We start from the raw sequence: 14,917 nt of genomic DNA on the forward strand, positions 1-14,917 counted from the left end.
ACTACAGAGAAAAGTGAAGACAAGGAAGGTGGTGGGATAGAGGAAAGTTATGGAAACCACCATTTCCCCTTTAATTTTGCTTAAGCTAGTTTATTTTGGAATTTTGCCATTTGTCATTGCCATAGTCCTGATTAATACAGTAGGAAATTAGACAACCTGAGACTCCTGGGAAAGCAGCTGACAGTCCTAAAGTCAAACTTTTATAAAGCTAAAAAATGTAATTATCAGCCAAACACAGAGACCTAGAAAGATCTAGTTGAGAAGATTCATGACTAGGGCCCAGATCCAGGAATTCAAAGTAGGGATCACATAAACCCCAAATTCTGGGAACATTGACAAGAGGAGGATGCAGCCCCCATGGCATTAACCAGTATTGGCTTGTGGGTTGAAATCACAAGTACTACTTCCCTAAGACATTAGTTACCAGGAGGTAAAAAGGAAAGCCCACAGATTTTTAAAAATCTGAGTGATAGGAGGCTGCTTTCACATCCACCTAACAACACCACAGGAAATCCATCTTAAGAGAACACGGGAAGATCTTGCACTGCGTTAAGCTACTATAATTCACTTATCTGTGAAGAAGAGGTAGCACTTCCAGTAAACACCTGTACAAACTTCTGGGAAATAGTTGAAACGGGGTAACAGCCTGCTATATATTAACATATACTAATGATTGCATATCATTTAAAAACTAAAAACCAAAGAACCATCTTTGACCTCCAGCTGGATTAAAAAAATATATTCTCAAGAGTATTATGGAAGCCAGTTGAAAATAAACACCAAATGCCCTGAACTTGTCTCATTACGGCATACCCATTGATTGTAGATATGGCATAAAAGGATTCTTGCCACTTGCCTCCAAGCTGGTGGTGTGATTCCAAAACTCATCTTTTTTCATTTATTTTAAACCTAGCCACACATAGGTCTCCTAAAAGCCTTATTTTGCCTCTTAACTCCCTTTTCTTGCTTTGACATGATTTTGTGGTCAGTGTTTACTGTAATTACCTTTCATATGTATAGTAAATGTCAGCACTCTACCATGTTCTTTCTATTGGATCATCATCAGTCCTGATTCACTACCAACTCAAGATGGGGAGAAGTTTGAGTAAATATGAATATAGACTTACAAAATAATCCAAGCACAGTACAAAAAGTGTAACTGACAGTGAAGATTAGCAAATAAGACAATTTTCCCTCTTTCAGGTAATAGCTAGGGAATATGAGAAAGAAAAATCAAAAGCACACAAAAGAAACTATGCAGTGAAGACAGCCACAGAGATGATTCATGCTGTCTTTCTATTTCAAAATAAACAGAGTGACTAGAAATTCCAGCTGAGCATCGTTCATTTAAATTTAGGATTTTTAAGAATTAATAGACCATCAATGTACTCTTGCTAAGGGCTAAAATGCTTCTATTGGCGTTTTGAGTTGTGTTCACTCTTAGTCCCTCTTGGAGGTTATTGAAGAAAAACAATGCCTCTACAAGCTTTTAATAGAACAAAGAGTGTATCTGTCAGCTCTACCCATGATTTAAGGCATTGGTGCCTCTGATCATCAATTTACTTCAGCTTTTCTCCTGACTCACAAGAATGTTAAGTACTCAAGGGATTAAAGTCTAGTCTCTTGAGGTTCTATACACAAATAGGCTGATTTGGTCTAGCAATCAAATGAGATTTGTTTTACAAGTAGATATCAGCACAATTACGGAAACTAAACACAAATAGAAAGAGGAGAGAATTGCCAAGCCAAAAAGAGTGTCAGTGTTTTAGAACAGGGAGATAAAAGACATAGGCATAGAGCATCCACTATGAATGGGGTAAATATCTGACCAATTCTAGAAGAAAGACCATGGCTAAAATCTTCCTCTTAAACACTAAACATTCTATAAAATGCAGTGATACAACCCTATTTGAATTACCATCTTTTTTTACTCCCTACAAACAAATATAGCTATAGCTTAATTCTTCAGTATAGAGAATCCCCAGAAGAGTTTACAAGTAAAAGAAATAAAAATACATCTCAAAACATGGGAAGAATATTGGAGAAATATAAATAATTCTTCTTTGTATTCTAATATTTTTTCCAATATCTTGCATTTTTCTAGTTTATGCTTACATCCAGGAACTGTTAGAAGGGGGAAAGAGATGAAGTTCTATTAATTACCTCGCACATAGATTTCAGCCAGAAGCTAGAAAATTTAGTGTTAATTTATTCCACATATTAGCCAAGCACAATGCACACTGGAGAATTTGTAAGATAATATACCATTTTATAATAATGTGGTTCATAAATACAAAAATAATATATTTATTAATATGTTATAATGATGACCATATAGCAATAAGTGATATACTAACAAATGATGAATCTAATAGCATCAAAGTGATGTTTAACTTGTACATATTTCAAACAAAATAAAAATTTAAAAAGATCCTTCTGTATACATTATGATTACAATGAATCAAAATCTAAGCAGAAACTAAGCATATGTAGAGGTATTAGTTCTTTCCCTGACATTCTTCTAGGAATTTCTAAGTGATTTTTTTTTATACGGAGAAAATGTACAAAATCTGTTTTAGAGCTTCTTAAAAGGGAAAACTTTAAAGAATCGTGCTACGATTGTTTAAATCTCAACCAACAAGTATGAAAATATCTATGGAAATTTAGCTGGAAACTTAGCATTCTTGATTTCCATCAGTTGTTCTTACACACTAACAGGCTTTATTTAATATTCTTTTTTTAAATAAATTTATTTATTTATTTTTGGCTGCATTGGGTCTTCGTTGCTGTGTGCGGGCTTTCTCTAGTAACAGTGAGCGGGGGCTACTCTTCGTTGCGGTGCGCTGGCTTCTTGTTGTAGTGGCTTCTCTTGTTGAGGAGCATGGGCTCTAGGAGCGCGGGTTTCAGTAGTGGCAGGCGGCCTCAGTAGCTGTGGCTTGCAGGCTCTAGAGCACAGGCTCAGTAGTTGTGGGGCGTGGGCTTAGTTGCTCCGTGTCATGTGGAATCTTCCCTGATCAGGGCTCGAACCCATGTCCCCCTGCATTGACAGGTGGATTCTTAACCACTGTGCCACCAGGGAAGCCCTAATATTCTTTTAAGAAATATTTTCTTAAAACCCACTTATCGTTTTTTTTTTTTCGGATGTTTTAAACAAACTAGAATATCCTGAATGCCAAGGTTTGTTTGCTTTAAATTTAAATATATGTCAGTTTTTTAAAGGTAATGTGCTTACATTTTTTCCAATAAATTTCATGGTGACAGAAAATTCTCCAAACTTTTATACTCAAAACTCTGTACAACACAACTTTTTTCCAAAAGCACTTACTTTTGCACTTATTAAAACTTCACTTTTACATTGAAAGTACAGATTGTGTTTATTTTTTGGAAAATATTTTCTAGTTATTATACAACAAAAACCACTTTCCATGATACAAAGATTAGCAGATTTTAAATAATTTAATGTGCAAATTAGAAGCTCATCTTTAAACTCAAAAAATCATTTGACACTTTTCTCCAGCACACATTTAAACATCTAAATTACCAGCAAACATATATGTGTTCAGATGATTGTTATGATCTTGATCCATCTCATTCCTAAGTAATGGAATGTTTTACTATTTAAGATTATAAAAATCTGTAAATCTATTTAGTGGACAAAACCTACTGAAAGCAAATCAATCCCTTTTTATTGTGGAAGTCTCCCTCTTCTCTCAGGCTACCTTATTTACTACCTTAGGCTATCATGATTGATCATCTGATAATTGGCCCAAGAAAAAGCACCAGTGCCAATCCTAGTAGTATTAAATATTAGTAAGAATAAATACATTCCTTAATTGTAGAAAAGATAAATGGAAATATTAAGATATAATTTTCTAATCTAGTGGATTTTCTTATTTGGAGACCATTAAAGTAGAAAAACAAAGTTCTGGGTTAATGGAAAGAAGAGATATTAGAGAAGAAAGCTTAAAGAAGTAAGGGCTGAGTAGAAAGAGAGAGAAAGGAAAAACCCTGAATATGGGTGGCATTCTCTTAGTACCAGGCTTAATACAACATTCAACTCCAGAATGAAAATGCGATGCATAAATATTGGAAATGAGGTTTACAATCAAAGAAGAAGGCAGAGATAATCACAATTGAGGAAAAAGGAAAAAATAAAACAAAACCCCCAAAGCTTGGTATATCTCTAATTCTACCACTTTGATTAGATTTCATAGGGTTGGATATATGCATATGCAAAATCCAGCATCCAATTTAATTTTATCCAGCTACAAGTTCTTTCACTTAACATAATGCTTTTGAGATTCATCCATATTGTTTTTGTATTAGTGTCCTATTGTTGTTGTACCAAACTACCACAAATTTACTAGCTTAAAACAACACAAATTTATTCTTTTACAGTTCTAGGAGTATAAGTCCAAAACAGTCTTAAGGGGCTAAAAAGATATCAGCATGGGTGATTCCTTCTAGAGTTTCCAGAGGAGTATCCATTCCTTCATGCTTCTGGTATGCAGAGGCTGTCAGTATTCCTTGTCTCCTGGTTATAACACTCCAATCTCTGCTTTTGGGATCACAACTTTTTAAAAAAATTTTTATTGGAGTATAGTTGATTTACAATGTTGTGTTTCTGCTGTACAGCAAAGTGAATCAGTTATATGTATACATATATCCACTCTTTTTTAGATCCTTTTCCCATACAGGCCATTACAGAGTATTGAGTAGAGTTCCCTGTACTATACAGTAGGTCCTTATTAGTTACCTTTTTTATATATAGTAGTGTGTATATGTCAATCCCAATCTCCCAATTTATCCCTCCTTCCACCACCCCCTGATGACCATAAGTTTGTCCTCTACATTCATGACTCTACTTCTGTTTTGTAAATAAGTTCACTTGTACCCTTCTTTTTAGATTCCACATATAAGCAATATCATATGATATTTGTCTTCCTGTGTCTGACTTACTTCACTCAGTATGACAATCTCTAAGTCCACCCATGTTGCTGCAAGTGGCATTATTTTGTTCTTTTTTACAGCTGACTAATATTCCATTGTATATATATGCCACATCTTCTTTATCCATTCCTCTGTTGATGGACATTTAGGTTGCTTCCATGTCCTGACTATTGTAAATAGTGCTGCAGTGAACATTTGGGTGCATGTATCTTTTCAAATTATGGTTTTCTCCGGCTATATGCCCAGGAGTGTGATTGCTACCTCAACATAATAAAGGCCATATACGACAAACCCAAGCAAACATCATTCTCAATGGTGAAAAACTGAAAGCATTTCCTCTAAGATCAGGAACAAGACAAGGATGTCCACTCTCGCCACTATTATTCAACATAGTTTTGGAAGTCCTAACCACAACTTCTTTTATACTTTCTTTCTCTCTCTGATCTTTTGCCTCCCTCTTATAAGAACCTCTGTGACTACATCAAGCCCATCCAGATAGTCCAGGGTAATCTCCCCATCTCAAGATTCTTAATTTAGTCACATCTTCAGAGTCTCTTTTGCCAAATAAGGGAATATTCAGAGGTATTAAAGATTAGAACTTGGTCATCTTTGGGAAAGAGGGAGGGCATTATTCAGCCTACCACACTGCATATACCAGTGGTTAGTTCCTGTTTATTGCTGAGAAGTTTTCCATTGTGTGGATTTATCTCAATTTGTTCATCAATTCACCTGTGGATGGATGTTTATACCAGTTCCAGTTTTTGGTTATTATGAGAAAAGCTACTGTAAGCATTATTGTATAAGTCATTTTGTGGACATACTCTTTTCTCATTAATCTTGGGTAAGTACCTAGGAATGAGGTTCCTGGGCTGTAAGGTAAGTATATATGTTATTTTATATGCAAGAACCATATTATTTTCCATATTGTCTCTGTCATTTTCCATTCACCTCAGCAATGTATGAGAGTCCCACTTGCTCAGCAGTTCAAATTCTCAGGGAATTTTTTTTCTGTCTTTTGTTTGTGTTTCCCATTCCAAGAGGTATGTGGCTGCATCTCATTGGGTTTTTAAGTTTATTTCTCTAATGGAGCTACTTGCACTCCAAGATGCAGGGTGATATGCAAAGGAAGTTTATCTGGAGAAAGCAAAATAAAAAAAGATAAAAAGTAGAGATGAAAAGAGAATACTCTCAGAGTTTCCTCCAGCCATCTCCACAGAAACACATGCTTCAGATCCTGAGGTCCACAGACCACTTCCCTTGATTTTGTGACATTCTTAGTAAAGTTTTAGTTATTTAGTTAAAGTCAATTCCTATAGTAAACACTATTTTGTTTGTTTGTATAAACTAGTGTGAGTTGCTAATTATGTTTTGCCAAGATTCCAAATAAATGCCCCAAATTAGCAGTTGGAAGGGTCAAATTATCTCAGTATATAAAAGCTTATTTTGTTGGGAGATTTTTGATTACAGATTCAATCTCTTTACTAGCTACAGGTCTGTTCAGATTTTCTATTCATGATTCAGTCTTGGTAGGTTGTGTATTTCTAGGAATTTAACCAATATACTATAGCATCAAAAATAATAAAATACTTAGGAATAAATTCAACTGAGGAGGTGAAAGAGCTGTACACTGAAAACTACCAAAAATGATGGAATATATAAAAGACACAATTAAATGGAATGACATTTTGTGATCGTGGATTGGAAGACTTAATATTGTTAAAATGTCCATACTACCCAAAGTGATCTAAAGATCCAATGCAATCCTTATTAAAATTCCACTGGCATTTTTCACAGAAAAAAAAAAAAATCCTAAAATTTATATTAAACCTCAAAAGATCCTGAAAAGACAAATAAGTCTTGAAAGGAAGAATAAGGCTGGAGACATCATACTTTCTGATTTCAAACAATATTAGAAAGCTATAGTCATTAAAACAGTATGAAATTGGTATAAAAACAAACACATAGATCAGTGCAACAGAATAGAGATCCCAGAAATAAACCCATACATATATGGTCAATTAATGGCTGACAGAGGAGCCAAGAATATACAATGGGGAAAGAATAGTCTCTTCAGTAAATGGTGCTGGGAAAACTAGATATCTACATGCAAAACAATGAAATTGGACGCTTATTTTACACTATATACAAAAATCGACTCAAAATGGATTAAAGACTTAAATGTAAGACCTGAAACCATACAACTCCTAGAAAACCTGTAGGGAAAAAGCTCCTTGACATTGGTTTTGGCAATGATATATTTTGGATTTGACACCAAAAACAAAGGCAACAAAAACATAAATAAACCAGTGGGGCTACATAAAACTAAAAAGCTCTGCACAGCAAAGAAAACCATCAGCAAAATGAAAAGGCAACCTCTGGAATAGGAGAAAATATCTGCAAAAAAATTTGCAAAAAAAAAAAAAATTTGCAATAAGGGGTTAATATCCAAAATATACAAGGAACTCATACAATTCCAGAGCAAAAAATCAAATAACCCAATTAAAAAATAGACAAAAGAACTGAATAGACATTTTTTTTCAAAGAAGAAGGCATGAAAATAGCCAACACGTGCATGAAAAGTTGTTCAATATTACTAATTATCAGGGAAATGCAATTCAAAACCACAGTGAGATATCATCTCCCACCTGTGAGAATGGCTACCATCAAATAGACAAGAAATAACAAAAGCTAGCAAGTATGTAAAGCAAAGGGAACACGTACATTGTTGGTGGGAATGTAAACTGGTACAGCCACAATGGGAAACAGTGTGGAGGATCCTCAAGAAGTTAACAATGGAATTAACATATGACCTGGCAATCCCACTTCTGGGTATACATTCAAAGGAAACTAAATCATTATCATGATGAGATATGTATACTTCCAAGTTCATTGTAGCATTATTCACAATAGCCATGGTATGAAAACAACCTAAGTGTCCATCAACAGGTGAATGGATAAATAAAAAGAATATATATATATATATATATATATATATAATATTACATTGAATATATATATATATATTCAATGTAATATTATTCAATCTTAAAAAAAGAAACAATTCCTGTCATTTGCTGCAACATGGATGAACCTGGAGAACATTATGCTAAGTAAAATAAGCCAAACAAACACTGCATTGTATCACTTATATGGGCAATGTAAAACAACAACAACAACAACAACAAAAAAGTAAAACTCAGAGAAACAGAGAGTAGAATGATGGTTCTGGGGCCAGAGAGTAGGGGAAATAGCAAGGGGTTGGTAAAAGTTTACAAACATTCAGTAATAAGACGAATAGGGTCTGTGGAGCTAATGTATAACATGGTGACTCTAACTGATAATAACAGCATTGTATAATTTAAATTTGCTAAAGAGTAGAAATTAAATATTCTCATCAAAAAGGAAAAAAGCTAAATATGTGAGGTGATGATGTGTTAATTAACTTGATGGTGGGAATCCTTTCACAGTGTATATGTATATCCAATCATCATGTTGTACATTTTAAATATATGACAATTTGGTCAAATATACCTTAATAAAGCTGAAAGAAATATTAATAAGGTACTCTGTTCCCTAAATTTCACCCATAAAGTATAATCTTATTTTACTTTTTGATTTTAATAATGTGAACAAAAAGTCTTGTCACTAAGAAAGTAACAGGCTGTATATTGCAAGACTTTGTTAATGATAATACCTATAAAGATAAATTATTTCATAATCCAATATACTACATATTTCCTCAGTGGAAGCTGTGAGGAAATCTGGAGCATATATTGATGCTTTCAAGCAAATATATTAAGATGAAATACATCAAAGTAATGTTTTGTTGAATATGATTTTAAACTGAATTATATTGGTTTTAATTTAACTTTATATTTTTCTGTGCCTTTTGTTTGCAATAAACATAATAAATTTTACAATAAAAATAGGCATACACAAATCTACACCTATGCAGACACACACATACACACACACACACATATGCATGTACTAGTTGGGCTGTTATTGCTCTGGAAAATCATTAACTATTATTACATCAACAAATCTTTAGGGCTATTCACTCTACAATATGCTACTGAGAGTTGCTCCTATTGTAAACAGAGCAGTTGAAAATCAGCACCTGCAATTTTGAGTATCTGCCTTTGTGACTTTGATTTTGGAGGCTCAGACTTAAACCCCTTATTTCTTTTCTCTGTTCATGATTTCTTTTTCTTTTAAACTGAGGTGTGACTTTTAACAAGATGCACAAACCATAAGTGAACATTTAAGTAAATTTCTCTATATTTATTCATATGCCCTTATTAACCACAAGCTACATTTTAGAATATTTCCACCTTCCCAGCAGGCTCCCTCACACTGTCTCCCAGTCAATAACACCACTTCATTCCTAAGATAATGGTCATGACATTTTAATACACATTGTCTCTCTCCATAGGTATAAAAATTTTTTTTCAACATCTTTATTGGAGTATAATTGCTTTACAATGGTGCGTTAGCTTCTGCTGTATAACAAAGTGAATGAGCCAAACGTATACTTTTCTTACAAGTGCTTCATGTTTGGCTGCTCAGGTAAATGACTGCCTTTTGAGGTGTTTCTAGACCTCACCCTTCAAATGAATTTTGTATAATTCACATAGCACATAATTTAATTCATACCATTCCAAACATATTCACTAAATTTGATGAGAACTTAAATTCATTTTTCAATGCTGTTGGATGACTGCTCTCTCTTTTAAGGGTGTACTTGAGCTCCAAAAGACAAAACTGGAGTATGCTAACAGCCAATTTTGAAAATAGCCCATCCCAAACATACTGTCCAAACATGGTAAAAACATATCTAGCTGATTTCTAATGAGGTTATATGACATAAAGAAACATGAAATTACAGATATATGTTAATTTATATAATATCTATATTATCTGTAAAATAGAGTCAATCCGAAAAGGATAACAATTTCTCATAGAGAAGTTGAAGACGGTAATGAGATAATAAAAGTATTTAAAATACAAATGAAAAAGCTGAGGTGTAATAATAATTATTTCATAAATATGAAACATTATCAGTACAAGATGGAGAAAGTTTGTTTTTTACCTCTAATGGAGCCAGAACCAAAATCATCATCATCATCATCATCTGAAACTGAAACATGGTCATTTTAAGTTAGAAATAATTAACATTTTCACAGTAAGAATTGTTAAACATGTAGAACTTCTCTCTTTAGAGGTTTATATAAGTAGAAAAGATACTAATCTCTCAGAGATGATTTAGTTGTAGTACTTTCTGGAAACTGGATAATAACCTGTAACAACTCCTTTTATCCCTAGGATATTTCAGTTCATTTTTATTGACATGTGTATATATATATATTGATATATATATTAAAAAGAATATGAATATTCTAATAATATATATTAAAAAGAAAGTTTATCTTTAGCAATCAATTTTTTTAGCAAGTTGACATTAAAAAACCACTTATATAATGTAATATTGAACTTCCTTTACCTTGTTAATATGCAGTTCATAGCACATTTATATGGAGTTACAATATGACTCACAATTGAAAAGATCAAAAATTCAGACTTTGCACAGCAAGAGAGATGCCTTTATTTGACATAAAATTAAAATCAAGTTATCCTTCAAAAAGCCATATATTGTGTTAAATTTAAGTGAAGTTGAACATGATAACATTTGGGAAAGTATATAACACAGTACTATTGTTTTGCCCTGCAAAGAAATTTTATGCAAAATACTTTGGTAGTTACTGATGCTAATAGATGAGAATCACTGATTATGTAAGTTATGTCCCACAACTTTTGCAGATGGGGCAACATATTCACAGAGTATTTTAAGAGCTTCCCTTTTTCAATCAGAATTATAGTCATACAATCAAAATGTAAGAAACAATTAATCTTCAGATACCATTTAGCAGTAAAAATGACTATTAATGACTGTGTGGGTGTTCCTCTGAATTATCTGTTAAGAGTGGAACTAATACAAATATATCCAACAACTGAAATTCTTAATATAATAGAATATATAATAAAATAAAAATGAAGGAAAAACAAAATATTGTGATACACATCCTTACTTGATTGCTAAAACACAGACTAGGGAAGCATTTAATGGATTCTTAGTATGTTATAGATATTCAATAGTAATTAAAATATAATAACAAGTAAAAATGATCCAGGTATTTCCATTTATAAACCCTCTCCTAGGAAAATATTTCACATATTTGATATGAGAGCATTGCAAAAAAAGATACATCCTTAGGAAGTTGTATGGAAAAAGAGAAAGAAGTTGATAATAGGGGCTAGAAAACAAAAAGCTGAGTGAAATGTCTAGCTTGAGGTCACACTGGCAGCTAATTACTGACCTGATAGTAGATAAAATGTAATGTTGATAGTAATTTGTGATTGTTTGACTAATCATGAGTTACATATTTTGTAGGTGCAGGATAAAATAATTATTATGATTCAAAATAGTAATAATTACAATAATGATTTCAACTGTAACAGAAAATCACTTTATGGAAACAAATTATGAAGAAAGAAAATGAGTGAATGAAAAAGTTTGTAAGACAGATACAAGCAGAAAATTTCTGTCAAAAAATGTCAACAAAACCTATTATACACATGTATTCTAACGCAAAGAGACACTGTGTAGTTGCCGTCACCAGAGAGGAGGACAACAGCAAGACATCCTGAATTCAATGGATAAAACCTAATGTATGAGATTTTGCATCAAGAATTGATGTAGCAGATTGGAATATGCCATCCAGGTAAGCACAGTTTTCAGACCACACGCAAAAGAGAAGTGATCACCTAACATAGGTATCCCTACACCCAGTAAAATGATCTATAAACATGGTAATTTCCTGAAAACATTCTGTCAAACCATGACTAAAGTTGCCTCTAATAGATTAATCTTCCAGTAAACTCAGCAACCCAGGGTAACTCTAAACTGAGTGTGTGTTTGTGAGGATGAAATTAAAGATGAATGTTATATAATGGACCTCTGAAAACTGAAACTCACTCTATTGTTGATTGCCCCTGGGATTTTTGAAAAATAACAGTTGCTTAATTCAAAATAAATATGAACACAGGAAAAATTATATAATGAATTGTTATTTGTGACATTTCAACAGGAAAGAAAAGGAGCACTGCAGAATCCTCATAGAGGTCTTCGCTACTCTGTGAGGCAAAATTGTAGGTAGGCAGCAAATTCTGATAACCATAGAGTTTTGATGTATTATCTGTGAATGACTTGCTTTTACTGAGTTGTATTCTTTAGTGCTTTTGTACTAAATATATCCAATAATTAGTGGTTCAGTCCAAAGCCATAAAATCCTAGAACAAAATGTTTTCCATTAAACATTCTGGATTCAGTGAACGCAGAGTTATAGGAAATTATTGCAAGTAAATCTTCAGAAAAGATTTACTCACCTTCAAAATTAGTGTCATTCAAACAGGAGGCAACCTTTCACATACTCAAGGAAGGTGATACAAAAGAATCCTATGTCTTTAAATGCAATGCTGCTTTCTTAAAATTATTATTTTTTAACACTAGGAATCTCTGAGGGTATGTTCTGATCCTCGATGAGTCCCACAATGTAGAATAGTGCGTCCAAGGAATACACTATGCCTCTTGGTGCACAGTATCATCAAATTTCACTTGTGACACAGCCAATGATAGATGATTCCAAAGAAAATGCAAAAGCTCCAAAACTCATACAGTTTAGTAATGCTAAACCACAGGGAAACTTCTTTTCAACTAAAGTTTATGCAGCAATCCCTGGAAGCACAATACTTATTTTATCCTAACTGTAGATACAATTTTACTTTATATAGATCTGTCATCTCTTAAAATATTTTGTCTTAATAATACTACAGTATCTCTTAAGGGCTCAAAGTGCTGCATTAATCTTTCTAAGCAACATTATATTCCCAAATGGTGAATTTAACACAGATGTACACAAAATTCAACCACAGCAATAACAAAAATTATAACCAGAAACATGCCAAAAATGCTTTAAGAACAAATATTATTATAAGCAAAGTATCAACTGTGAAAAATAATATGTATATTACATTAAGTTTCACTTTTAATCCTATAACCACTCAATGCACTTACTGCATTTCATGATAGATTATAATATTGTTAACTTCTAGATACACCCTAATACTGAAAATATATAAAATTGTAATCACCATCATCAAACAAAATTCTAAATATTTTAAAGTACATGATGGGAATATATTAAAATTGATTATTTCTTCTTATGTAACATTTTTAAATTGTCTTAATCTTAAAATATTTTCTAAACATTAGTTAATTTGCAGTAACTAATTCACATTAACCACACCAATATTCTCATTTGCCCTACCATGCTTATCTTAAGATTTTCACACTAGTAAATTGTTGTCTTAAATTTATACCCTTAAGCATAAACTTTCTGGTCACAAGTCATACAGAGCAACTGAGTCAAAATGTTTATCATATAGCATCAATTATTATGTAATCCTCAATTGAATAGATCTACTCTACTATGAATGTTAGTTAATATGTGACATAATACAGGAAACCAACTTACACATTTCACAATAAAAGGTTATACAATTAAAAAATCAAGATACCTGTATAACTACCACTACAGACTAAACTTTTATTTGTAATAAAAATTAAAAAATTAAATTCTTTATAAGAGTTGTCCCTTTAAGAGTTACCAAAAGAGAGCTAATCTCAAAATTCTATCAGCCCTACCGCCACCACTGTCACCCTACGAATCACCGAGTCTTTACTGGCCTTGACCGTAGACTTGGAAGTTTCTTGGATTGGGTGATGTGATATTATTTCAGTGCTTAAGACTAATATCACAGGCAAGTCTATATTAATCATGTGAGTAGAAGTTTCCCATTCTGGTGATTCGTCTTTCAGTTCAGTTCCAAATGTTTGCTTTTTTCTGAGTTGTAAAAGTAGTCCTCATACTTTCAAATTGTTCAGCATGAACTTTTAAGTCCACAAACAGAAATTTCCCACGAGGACTTTTATTCTTATATTAAACTACATCTAGACACTACAAATGTCAAAATTATTTCTACTCTGCTGAATCAGCCCAAGAACAAAATTGCATGTTGAAGACATAAAATTAAAATGATTTTTTTCTCTTCATGCAATTGAAGTATCTTAAAGATATGCTGAATATATATTAAGTAGTTCAATAAGATTTATAAAATCTAATTCACTCTTTAAAACTTCCTAGCATAATGAACTGACAAGACATGTAATTTTCACTTTCTTAATTTAATGCTCTTGAAAAATACACATATCAATACTTTCCAGAAAGTTAACTTTCAAACAATAATCTTGGCAACGGGCAATCGAACTGTTTACTTTCCTACTTTCCTATATAAACAATGGCGTTTGCATGAACATTTGAAGTCCAGTTGAAATGTTTTATCTATTCTGATTCTAATTCAACAACTATAATTATTCCAGATCCCGTGATAATATCTCTTTGTGAGTCAGAATTGTATCTTGTAAACCTATCCTTAATTTAAGCAAACTACATTACACAGATATGCTTTCTTCTTAGGTTGTGTTAAAGTATCAATTTTGTAGATGAATGGTTCCAACTTCACTAGTAATGTAGGGCATCACTTCTAAAATAATACTGGGCATAAGGACCATCCCAGGATGTGTTAAGATGAAAAAAATGATTCTGTAGGTCTGGGTTCCAGCCTGAGAGTCTGCATTTATAGCAAGCTCCCAGATGAGGCATTACTATCTATTGGCTAATCTGATAATGTTTCTTGTTTATTTAGATTGATGACCCATTCCCAGTCTCCTTGTCCCTCTATCACACTTACAGCTAAGTAAATGGCTGGAGAAAGAGAACCTGAGAAGTATTTTTTAAATGCCTTGGCATCTAAAAAGTGGTGGAAAAAAGGCAAAATTCAGAAGTAA

This window comes from Eubalaena glacialis, chromosome 6, assembly GCF_028564815.1.
Source record: "Eubalaena glacialis isolate mEubGla1 chromosome 6, mEubGla1.1.hap2.+ XY, whole genome shotgun sequence".
Classification (NCBI taxonomy): Eukaryota; Metazoa; Chordata; class Mammalia; order Artiodactyla; family Balaenidae; genus Eubalaena; species Eubalaena glacialis.